The sequence below is a fragment of the Symphalangus syndactylus genome, chromosome 3 (assembly GCF_028878055.3).
Source record: "Symphalangus syndactylus isolate Jambi chromosome 3, NHGRI_mSymSyn1-v2.1_pri, whole genome shotgun sequence".
Lineage (NCBI taxonomy): Eukaryota > Metazoa > Chordata > Mammalia > Primates > Hylobatidae > Symphalangus > Symphalangus syndactylus.
Window position 1 is genome coordinate 49,379,265 of NC_072425.2, and position 12,114 is coordinate 49,391,378.

Consider the following 12,114-nt stretch of genomic DNA (forward strand, 5'->3'; position numbering starts at 1 on the left):
AGGTTGACATATAATGGTTCCCAGAGTGTCCCTCTCAGGCCAATAAAACATAGCAAAGCTACATGATAACCAGGCTGGAATGTATGTGAATTGTTCGAGTGAGTCTGTGTCACTTGAACTGTACTTGGCAGTACCTAGGGGCTTCATGTAAGGCATGAAGGGCTCCAGAAAGAACCCGCTCTTTGCCTTCAGTTGTATTCTATATGTTTAATACACAGCACAGCAGAAGCAATCAGCTTTCCCTAATGTTACTTATCCCATAAATCATCTTTTCTTACACCTACGTATTTTCTTCTGTATTCAATTTTATTAATAGATCATCTGATCTCCAGCTTTGCTGGTTTAGAACCTCTATGCTCATCTTAAGCTCCTCAAGGAGAAGGGGACTATTGTAATCATCTTTCAATGAGTTTGTAAAAACAATTCCCCCATCTCAGCACTGTGCCTCATAGGGTTTAAAATTTGACCGAATGACTGACTTTACATACATCCTTCCCAGACGCTGTAGGACTACTACTCCCCTAGAGGTTTTCTCTGCCCTTTGGAAAACAGGTAGGGGAAGAGGGATCTAGAAATGGCAGTATTCATTAAGATAGCCAAAGCTTGATAGGAAGAGAGAGATTCATTTTACTGTGGTAATTAAAGTGAAAATGGGAGAATAAGAAGGCATGCTGCTTCTTTTTCAGGAGTCTTGGCAAGGGTTCTAGTTTTAAAAGAGAAAGAGACACAGCCAACTAGATTGAAATGATATAGTAGAGTTCATCCCTCCACAGTCATATTTTACTGAGCCATTTTTCAATAAATGGACTAAATTGTCCCTTGGAACTCAGTAGGTGGTGCTCTTGTGCCATAGCATAGCATCGGCTTTGGAGAGGTTCTGAGACCACAGCGGCTGGTTCCAGGGCCTGTGTCCTGTCGGTCCCCTTTCATAGCTGCCAGGCACACACCTGGAGGGCATCACATGGCTGGTCTGGTGAGAGGCTGTCTTTGGAAATGAGGGGGTGAATTAGGGTCTTTACCTTCTCTAGACTGTCTGAGCTCTGCTTTCCAGGGGAACCTAAGTGAGAGGTTTTCTAACCTTTTAAAGAAAAAAAAATGTGACTCTTTATCCAAACAGTTATGATGTGTATTGTTACCAGTTTTCCAAGTTTTTTTATTGTTATTCATCCGTGATTCCTCAAATCAAAGTTCCTTTCCACATAACTCAGGGTATCATTCTTGTTTATGTTTTCCTTTATGTTAATGTTTGTTTCCTGTTTAAGCTTCAGAGAAGATGCAGTAGAATGAAATAAATATGTAGTAGAGAAATTTGGAAGTGATGAAGGAATACAGGTGAGAGCCATCGAGTTCATGCAGCAGCTAGTAGTAACTTAGCTGACAACAGACACTTTTGGCAGGAGCCCATTGCTTTATTCCTTTTGCTATATAATGAGTTCCTTGGTCCGAAGTTGGTTGTGATACCATGATGGTGAATAAGGAATCCAGTCAAGTCCACATTTGGTGATGCTGGAGAAGTGTGGTGGGCAAAGAAGATAAATTTAAATCCAGAGTGAGTTATCTATTACAAGGAGGACAAATCTGTTGCCTGAAGCATTTCAGGGTCTGCTTTTTCATCAAGTTTTTGTAGGGGTTGTATAAAACAAAAGTTGCTTCACCTATATCCACCAACTGGTAGGGGAGAGGCAAAATGCTAGTGGGAGTCACAGCCTGGATGTGCTGATCTGACCCATTCAGTCACCTGTGATGTCGAAAGGCTACCAGCCAGGTCCGAGTGAGGCCAGGCTGTGGGGCCAGCAGCTGGGCTCCTGAGCTGTGCTGCTGCAGATCCAGTGATGTGCAGTGTGTTTTGTCAAGACAGAGTGCTTCCTCTCCAGTCTACTGTCTAGTATCTTGTGCCCTGAGATTTTTTAGGTTTTAATGACCATAGTCCTGATTTACATACTTTGCAGTTGAGTTTTTTTAGCCATCTTTTAATTCTGCCTTTTCAATTTATACTTCCTTATTTTTTAATTAGCTTTTTAAAAAAGCACCCTAAATATACTGATTTTTGTTGGTTTTTTTAAAATCACCTTAAATATATTTTGTTGGAATTATTTTAGTATCTTAAGTATACTTTGTTAGGATTTTTTAGCATCTTAATATACCTATTTGTTGGACTGATTAACTTCATCTGAAGTGAATTTGTGATCTAATGTCTAATATTGTTAGTTGCATTTATTTCTTCATGTACTTTAGAACTTTGGTTAAGTGACATGTTTTGAATGAGGTTTTAAAAACTTTTCACTCATTCAGTCATTTTTCGCCTCTCTTTCTCCCTCTCTGCACACTCTCCCCTGTGTAGCCTCATTCTGCTTGTCTCTATCTGGCTTCCATGGAGCCTGGGTGCAGAACCAGCTTTCACAGTGGGGGCCTAGTTACCTGGGCATTCACAGGCTGCTTCACGCAGTGCCTGGTCCTGCCTGATGGGTGTCCTCCATCCTCCCTAGACCGCCACTCCATAGGAGGCAAGGATGCTGCGAGCCTTCCTTCAGGCATGGAGGGGTAGGGCTCCAGTCAGCACCTTCCATCCCACCTTCCAGCAAGGGTGCTAGTTTCTCACTCTGTTGTTTGTGCCTCTATTTAGCCCTCAACCCTTCTAAGACCCAAACCTACAGTTTCATTGCCTGTTTTTGTACCCTAGCATAGGAGGGGCTGGCTGCTCACGGTTTTGTCCTCAGGGCCTTGCCTCTTTGTTGCTTCTGTCCCGTATCGATTTCATAGAAATGTTTGTTTATTTTGTGTGTGCTTGCCTGCATCCTCTTTCTTTTTTCTTTTTATGTTTCTCCTCTCATTGCTGTATGTTTGGAGTAAAGAGAATCCATCAAAGAGTGAATTTACTGTGCCAGCTTAACTGGAAGTCACGTGGGCAGAGAGTTTAAAGGAAAGAAAGATATTTGGTTTTATGTAGTACTGAAAGCTAACCACAAGAACGCTTCCTATGTGAGCTCAGTGACCCATAGCGTATAGTTATTTAAACTCCATCTGAGGCTTGCAGGCCCCAAAAGATGAGGGGGATTAGGCAGGTGGGATTTATTAGGATGCTATGGTTCTCTACAAAGGTTTCACCTTCTATTTTTCGTTTTGGTGGTAATTTTTAAAAAATTCATGATTCCACACACCTAAATGCCTGCAATTCTAACTAAATAATGTCTTAAAATTTCAGTGCCTGGAGTTGTGTTTGTACGGGTGCCAAGGAGCACTACTTTAAATATAGGGAGATACTATAAAAGAACAGAGGTGAAAATGTAAATAATGTGTTTGAGCTAAGAGATTGCTGTTGCACAGTGGTTCTGAGGAGGAAAGTGATGCGTGAATTAAGCTGTCTCCCTGCATGTGTTAGTACTGGCCAGTCAACAGAACCTGCCTGTCAGTACCAAGCCCTACATGGTTAGTCCAAAGTGAGTTTCAGTGACTGCATCATTGATCACGCTGAATTAATTTTGTCAATTAAAATTTTACTCATTTTGTAGATTTGTTGGTATTTAATTTGTATGTGTTTTATTTTGTGGTTGTATAAGAGTTACAAGCATAAAGGTTTTACTGGTTTATGTTTGTTAATATTTAACTAACAAGAAAAATGACTTTAGATAATACTGGGAGCCCTCAACAGTTTTTAAGTTTGAGAACCATGGGTCAAATGGTAACTTAACTGTTGCTGTTGGTTGCAGCAAGCACCCTGCATTTGATTTTGATATCTTTAGCTCACTCCTGCTCATGCTTCCTGACCTGCTTAGCTCAGGGTGGTTTCTCTCTGGGGCCTCTGACACCTCCATGCCGGGCTGGTGCCCCTTCCTCATGCTCCCTGCAGCCCCCTGTGTTTCCTTCTCTCCCAGCCCTTCCTACAGTGTAATCTGTGTATGGGTCCCAATTTCCTCATTAGCCGTAAGTTGCTTGAGAGTGGGGAACACTGTCATCTTTTTATTTGCAGTGATTTTCAGAGCTCTTGTCATAAAATAGGCTCCTAATAAATGTATGGGTTTCCTTGTTTTTGTTTAGGTAGTAATAAATTACCTGTGGAATCAAGGAAAGAAAGAGGCAGAAATAACTTGGAGCCAAGTCACAAGGCAAGAAGAAGATTCCTAATATTTTAATAACTAATGTGTTCCTCAGCTCACTTTCTAACTGGTCTAACCAAAACCCAACAGTCTTATTGTCAAGTAAGTGAAGTGAGGACAAGAAATGCAAGGAAAGGAAGTAATCATTGTAATAGAATGCATGAGGGAAGGCTGGTATTTTTCGAGTCTGAATGATGGCTCCTTGGTGCTCTGATGGAGAACAAGGTCAGAGATTTCTGTCTCAGCAACCTCGAAGGCAAGCGCTGTGGTGAAGGGATGCTTTTACTTTGAAGCCAAGTCCAGAGAATAGCTCCTGTCCCCCCATTGCTGGGGACTTGGGTGGGATAATTGAGCCTAGTAAATCCCCAGAGTTATCTGCTAGATTCAATTTCCTTAATTCTTTGTGAAGTCATCTGAAGAGTATATATACATACTCTGCACCTGGATTGAAGTTGCCTCCTCCAATTCCTTAGACCCAGGTTTTGTTTACAATTGAGGTTTGTTTGAAATTATCTGCAAATTTCAGGTCTGTGTTTTTGATTAGACTATCTCAGAGGTGGAATGCCACTGACTCCACAGAGAAATAGCCAGCTCCTCCTAGTGGAACTTTTCTTAAAACCTCATTGGTTTCAGGAGGAAAAATACCATTTGTTTCTTTCATAAGCACTTCATGGGAACAAGAATCTTTTATTGTGACTTTCAAAAAAAAAAAAAGCCACAAACACAGGGTAAGTTGACCAGTCTTACCCTGTGAAGTGAAGCAAAGAAACATTACATTTCAGCAAATTAAAAATAGTTATCAGGCTTTCATCAAGGAAGAGGAGGAATCTTGTCAACTTAAGTGGAATTGAACATAAATTTCTTAATTTATATTTGATTATATTTTAGGGGGTTTTAAATATTTTATGACAAGGTCATGGTGCCCCTAGTTGATGACGTTGATTGGAAGCTAAGTATTTGATTTGTCTTTTTTTTCTTTTTCCATAAATAGTGTGTTTTGTAGCATTCTCTCCATACATCTCCTGTTTGGTGCTTATTTCATGAGAGAAAGGACCTCATGCTGAGGGAAAATGGGAAAAAAGTGCTCTTTATCAGGGCGCCTCCACTTTGAGAAGGTTATATGGTCCATATTTGGCATGAGTAGACTTAGCTCTCTGGGCTTAGAGATGTTTTAGACCAAAGGAAAGCATTCTCAGACTTTCTTGTACCCCCGACAGGTACCATGTACAGCTACTTTTGTGTGGTTTAAAATGAGCTTTGTTTTAAATGTTAACAATCTTGGAGATACAAGGGTTTCTATCAACCTAAAATCAGTCTGAATTTTATCTGTTTTATTTTATTTTTCTTCTACAACAGCCTTGTTGGGTTTTTAAATGTATTTATTTTCCATACATTTGTTCAGTACATATTTATCATGCTCCTACAGCATGCCAAGTACTGTGTGAGTTTGTGGGTTTCAAAATATGCTCAGCAAACTAGGTCCTGAGATGTGTCAGCTAGGACGTGTTTGATTGCAAGTAACAGGAAAGCCAAAGAATGGTGGATTAAGCAAAAAGAGCAGTTCCACATTCGGCTCCTTCATTGCCTCAACTATGCTGTGAGGACACAGGGCTGTGATTCTTCTTTGCTGTTTGCAGTATGTTGGCCAGTCCTCTCAGGTTTCCCTATCCCTGGGTCTCAAGGTGACTGTTACCGTTCTGAGTGTCACACAAAGACTACTGTGTCGGATATGGAAAAAAGTGAACTCATTTAAAACTGAGGAAAACTGAGAAACCTTTTGTTGAAGTTCAGTTCTCATGCCCTATATTTCCATAACATACCTTTTCCTACAGTTTGATAGGAGAGCAAAAGTAAATACCATGACTGGTCCGTACTAGCCATTCCCAAAATGTGGCTGAGGGCCCAGGGTCCCCGAGACCCTTTTAGGAGGTTCACAAGGGTAAAACTATTTTTATAATAATGCTAATAAGCTGCTATTTGCCTTTTCGACTCACGTTCGCTCACTAGTGTGCAGTGGCGTTGTCAAGAGGTTACATGATAGATGATGATGACCTCCCTCTGATAGCTAATGGAATGTGTGTTTGTGTATTTTGTCTTTTTAATTGTTCTCAGTTTTAGTTTCTGGTGGTAAATATTGAGATATATATATATATATATATATATAATTCTTTGGGGTCTTCAGTAACATTGAAGGGTGTAAATGGGCCCTGAGAACAAAACATTTGAAATTACCTGCTCTGTGTGAATCAAGATTCACCCCTGGCACTGGGGGATATGCCAGTCTTCCTAAGACATATGGCCCTGAGATTCCTGGACAAAACTCTTAACAAAGAGGAAATGGAGAGCTTAGGGCTGCTGGGTGGGCAACTAGCAGTGTGTGCAGCACTGTTCTGAGGGGGCCCTGAGGAGACAGCAGGGTAGGGATGCAGCATGTTCTCCAGGCCCCACCTCTGCTGGGCCAGCCATGACTGGAGCCACTCTAGGTTTGTCATTTGTGTGTTGTTGGTTTTTTAATTGTGGTAAATATAAATAAGACTGTAATCATCTTAACCACTTTTACATGTAATTCAGTGGCATTGATTACATTAACATTGTTTAACCATTGCCGCCATCCACCTCCAGAACTTTCCCGTTATCCCAAACAGAAACTCTACCCATTAAGCAGTAACATTCCATTACTGTCTCCCCTCATGAATTAATTTGACTCTGTGAATTTGACTACTTTAGGTACCTCATCTGTGTGGAATCAAAGAATATCTGTCCTTCCGCATCTTTTCTGATTTCACTTAGCATAGTGTTTTCAAGATTTATTCCTGTATGTATCAGAATTACATTTCTTTTTAAGGCTGAATGATATTCCAGTGTGTGCATATACCACACTTCGTGTATCCTTTTCTTCACTGATGGATATTTGAGTTGTTCTCACTTTTGGCTGTTGCACTACTATGAAATTGGGTGTACAAGCATCTCTTTGAAACCCTGTTTTTAATTCTTTTGGGTGTATACCTAGAAGTGGGATTGCTGGATCAATGGTAATTCTATGTTTAGTTTTTTCAGGAACCACCATACTGTTTTTTGTAGCAGCTGCGCCATTTTACATTCCCACCAGCAGTGCACGAGAGTTCTGGTTTCTCTGTGTCCTCATCAACGCTTGTCGTTGTTTTCTTGATAGTAGCCGTTCTAAGTGAAGACAGATGGTTTTTAATGAATTAGGATGCATTGCCCCAGCCTGTCACCCAGCATTTCCTCCCTCTTTGTTATCTTTCTTCAGACACTGCTCAAGTGTTTTGATGCTTTTACTTCCTTCTGCTCTCATGAATTGTGCGCTTGGTGAGCTCCATATTCTTGTAAGGTACATTTTCCATGAAGTTTTTGAATATATTCTTTTCCTAAAGGATAGAATTCACCAAAATGAGGAACCTTTAGTCCTGAGGTAATACTCTTTGTTGCCTGCCGTACTTTGAATCTGAGCCATGTTATCTCGGTGACTCAGACCATGAGCCCCTGTGGACAGTGGTGTATCTTTGTACCATGGCTATTTGAGTTCGTAAAATAGTACTTAGCAAGCAACCAAACTCTTGAGCAATTTATATGTGTGAGAAGAAGGGCAATGGCAGTGGTCCTAAACTGATGCCATTGTGAACCGGTTCCTTTTCAGTATCTTGGATGTTTGCATGACCCCATGGCTGGTTTCCCTTGGCACTTTATCCCAGCCCCTCACCTCTTCCTGCTTCTGAAGGATCCGCTCCCACCTGGCAGGAAACAGGGACAGGATCAAGCATGTGTGGATCCTTCAGTGGACACTGCCTTCTGTTCCAGCATCTGCATCTCTCTGCTCATACGACTTTGCTTTAGTCCCCTCTGCATAGGAATTTCTGAAGGTCTTTATTTAATTTCTTTATTTTCTCCTGGAAATACTTACTGAGGGATCTAACAACTTCTGTTGTTTTTAGTCTGCATACGTGGAGAAGGTGAAATCATGGTTTGTTTTGATTCCTTAGGGACTGGGTAAATGCACTAAAAGATACATTATGGAAGAAATGGAAAATATGGATTTCCTTCTCATTTTTCATGCCAATTGCTTTTGCTACATTAGTAAATGCTGTGCGTGTATGCACAAAATACTTAACATCATGAGTTTTCAGGAAATAGGTTATAAAACATTTACCTTTTTTATTTCTTAAAAATGCTAAACAGTATTTCTCTAAGAGCTAGTAATGAAATGAATTTAGGTACATACACTAGGTAGAATCAGAAGAAAGTCAAGGACTTAGACATTTGGAGCAAGATAAAGGATTTTGGTATTGAGCAAAAAATATAGTCAGCTGTCAATTGTCTAACAGGTTTGTAGATTACCTGCGATAAAAAAGTAGTACATTTGTGAAAAAAGTTGAAATTACCATAAATCTGAAGAATTAGCCCCATTTTTCAAGGCATGCATTTTTTGGAGCTGCACGGAAGCCACCTTATATGTCTGCTTAGTGTGACACTGTCTTATTCCTCCCTGAATAGTGAATTGAATGTCTCTCCTCTTTGTGACAAAGCCCTCTGGGGCAAAGCAGTAGCCGTACAGGTAAGATAGGGGGTCCAGAAAGCAGGTTTTGGATTTTCCCCTCCTTAGAGTCAGGACTGGAAAAATAGAGTCATTATTTGAGGACTGGAAGGAAAAGGAGGGAGCAAGTGCTAGGACTGTTATCTCTGCCCATCCTGGTGGGTGGTTTTAATATTTCCAGACAGAGAACTCAGGTAAAAAAAAAAAAACAGAAAATACATACTGTTTCAACAATTTGAAAACTTTTATTGTATTCATCAAGTACTGTCCATCTTTATTCGCATTTATAAACTATAATACTTTTTCCTTTTTTCTTTGCCTGTGGGGTGATGTCTTTATGGTAAATATCTGGAAGTTTTTAATTTATTTTTAAGTTCTGGGATACATGTGCAGAATGTGCAGGTTTGTTACACAGGTATACATGTGCCATGGTGGTTTCCTGCACCCATCAATCTGTCATCTACATTAGGTATTTCTTCTAATGGTATCCCTTCCTTAGCCCCCCAACCCCCTGACAGGCCCCGGTGTGTGATGTTCCTCTCCCTGGGTCCATGTGTTCTCATTATTCAGCTCCCACTTATGAGTGAGAACATGTGGTTTGGTTTTCTGTTCCTGTGTTGGTTGCTGAGAATGATGGCTTCCAGCTTCATCCATGTCCCTGCAAAGGACATGAACTTATCTTTTTTTATGGCTGCATAGCATTCCATGGTGTATATGTGCCACATTTTCTTTATCCAGTCTATCATTGATGGGCATTTGGGTTGGCTCCAAGTCTTTGCTATTGTGAATAATGCTGCAATAAACATACATGTGTGCATGTGTCTTTATAGCAGAATGATTTATAATTCTTATATACCCAGTAATGGGATTGCTGGGTCAAATGGTATTTCTGGTTCTAGATCCTTGAGGAATCTCCACACTGTCTTCCACAATGATTGAAGTAATTTACACTCCCACCAACAGGGTAAAAGCATTCCTGTTTCTCCACATCCTCTTCAGCATCTGTTGTTTCCTGACTTTTTAATGATTGCCAATTCTAACTGGCGTGAGATGGTATCTCATTGTGGTTTTGATTTGCATTTCTCTAGTGACCAGTGATGATGAGCTTTTTTTCATATGTTTGTTGGCTGTATAAATGTCTTCTTTTGAGAAGTGTCTGTTCTTATCCTTTGCCCACTTTTTGATGGGGTTGTTTTTTTCTCGTAAATTTGTTTAAGTTCCTTGTAGATTCTGGATATTAGCCCTTTGTCAGATGGATAGATTGCAAAAATTTTCTCCCATTCTGTAGGTTGTCCGTTCACTCTGATGATAGTTTCTTTTGCTGTGCAGAAGTTCTTTAGTTCAATTAGATCCCATTTGTCAATTTTAGCTTTTGTTGCCATTGCTTTTGGTATTTTAGTCATGAAGTCGTTGTCCGTGACTATGTCCTAAATGGTATTGCCTAGGTTTTCTTCCAGGGTTTTTATGGTTTTAGGTCTTACATTTAAGTCTTTAATGCATCTTGAGTTAATTTTTGTGTAAGGTGTAAGGAAGGGGTCCTAATTCAGTTTTCTGCATATGGCTAGCCAGTTTTCCCAACACAGTTTATTAAACAGGGGATCCTTTTCCCATTGCTTGTTTTTGTCAGGTTTGTCAAAGATCAGATGGTTGTAGATGGGTGGCATTATTTCTGAGGCCTCTGTTCTGTTCCATTGGCCTATATCTCTGTTTTGGTACCAGTACCATGCTGTTTTGGTTCCTGTGGCCTTGTAGTATATAGTTTGAAGTCAGGTAGTGCGATGTCTCCAGCTTTGTTCTTTTTGCTTAGGATTGTCTTGGCTATACGGACTTTTTTTCGTTCCATATGAAATTCAAAGTAGTTTTTTCTAATTCTGTGAAGAAAGTCAATGGTAGCCTAATGGGGATAGCACTGAATCTGTAAATTACTTTGGGCAGTATGGCCATTTTCACGATATCTATTCTTCCTATCCGTGAGCATGGAATGTTTTTCCATTTGTTTATGTCCTCTCTTATTTCCTTGAGCAATGGTTTGTAGTTCTCCTTGAAGAGGTCCTTCACATCCTTTGTAAGTTGTATTCCTAGGTATTTTATTCTCTTTGTAGCAATTGTGAATGCGAGTTCACTCATGATTTGGCTCTCTGTTTGTCTGTTATTGGTGTATGGGAATGCTTGTGATTTTTGTACATTGATTTTGTATCCTTAGACTTTGCTGAAGCTGCTTATCAGCTTAAGGAGATTTTGAGCTGAGACGATGGGGTTCCCTAAATATACAATCATGTCATCTGCAAACAGAGACAATTTGACTTCCTGTCTTCCTATTTGAATACCCTTTATTTCTTTATCTTGCCTGATTGCCCTGGCTAGAACTTCTAATACCATATTGAATAGGAGTGGTGAGAGAGGGCATCTTTGACTTATGCCAGTTTTCAAAGGGAATGCTTCCAGTTTTTGTCCATTTAGTATGATATTTGCTGTGGGTTTGTCATAAATAGCTCTTATTATTTTGAGATACGTTCCATCGATACCTAGTTTATTGAGAGTTTTTAACATGAAGGGGTGTTGCATTTTATCGAAGGCCTTTTCTGCATCTATTGAGATAATCATGTGGTTTTTGTCATTGGTTCTGTTTATGTGACGGATTGCATTTATTGACTGGCATATGTTGAACCAGCCTTGCATCCCAGGGATGAAGCCAACTTGATTGTGGTGGATAAGCTTTTTGATGTGTTGCTGGATTTGGCTTGCCAGTACTTTATTGAGGATTTTCGCATTGATGTTCATCAGGGAATTGGCCTGAAATTTTCTTTTTTTGTTGTGTCTCTGCCAGGTTTTGGTATCAAGATGATGCTGACTTCATAAAATGAGTTAGGGAAGAGTACCTCTTTTTCTATTGTTTGGAATAGTTTCAGAAGGAATGGTATCAGCTTCTCTTTGTACCTCTGTAGAATTCGGCTGTGAATGTTTGGTCCTGGGCTTTTTTTGGTTGGTAGACTATTAATTACTGCCTCAATTTCAGAATTGTTATTGGTCTATTCAGGGATTCAACTTCTTCCTGGTTTAGTCTTGAGAGGGTATAAGAGGGTGTATGTGTCCAGGAATTTATCCATTTCTTCTAGATTTTCTAGTTTATTTGTGTAGACGTGTTTATAGTATTCTCTGATGGTAGCTTGTATTTCTGTGGGATCAGTGGTGATATTCTTTAACATTTTTTATTGTGACTATTTGATTCTTCTCTCTTTTCTTCTTTATTATTAGTCTGGCTAGCGGTCTATTTTGTTAATCTTTTCCAAAATCCAGCTCCTGGATTCATTGATTTTTTTGAAGGGTTTTTTGTGTCTCTATCTCCTTCAGTTCTGCCCTGATCTTAGTTATTTCTTGTCTTCTGCTAGCTTTTGAATGTGTTTGCTCTTGCTTCTCTAGTTCTTTTAATTGTGATGTTAGGATGTCAATTTAGATCTTTCCTGCTTT

General features: G+C 39.8%; 1 protein-coding gene across 9 annotated transcripts in view; it reads left to right on the forward strand.

The window, feature by feature from the left end:
* FANCC (FA complementation group C) overlaps positions 1-12,114 on the forward strand; it is a 226,300-nt gene that overhangs the window by 48,749 nt on the left and 165,437 nt on the right. The window contains exon 1 of one of the 9 annotated variants that reach the window (XM_063636218.1): positions 960-1,001. The exons of the other annotated variants lie outside the window; for them this stretch is intronic. The gene's annotated coding sequence lies outside the window, so the exon portion shown is untranslated. Of the gene's footprint in view, positions 1-959; positions 1,002-12,114 lie in introns of those variants that run through there. 9 annotated transcript variants of the gene reach the window in all.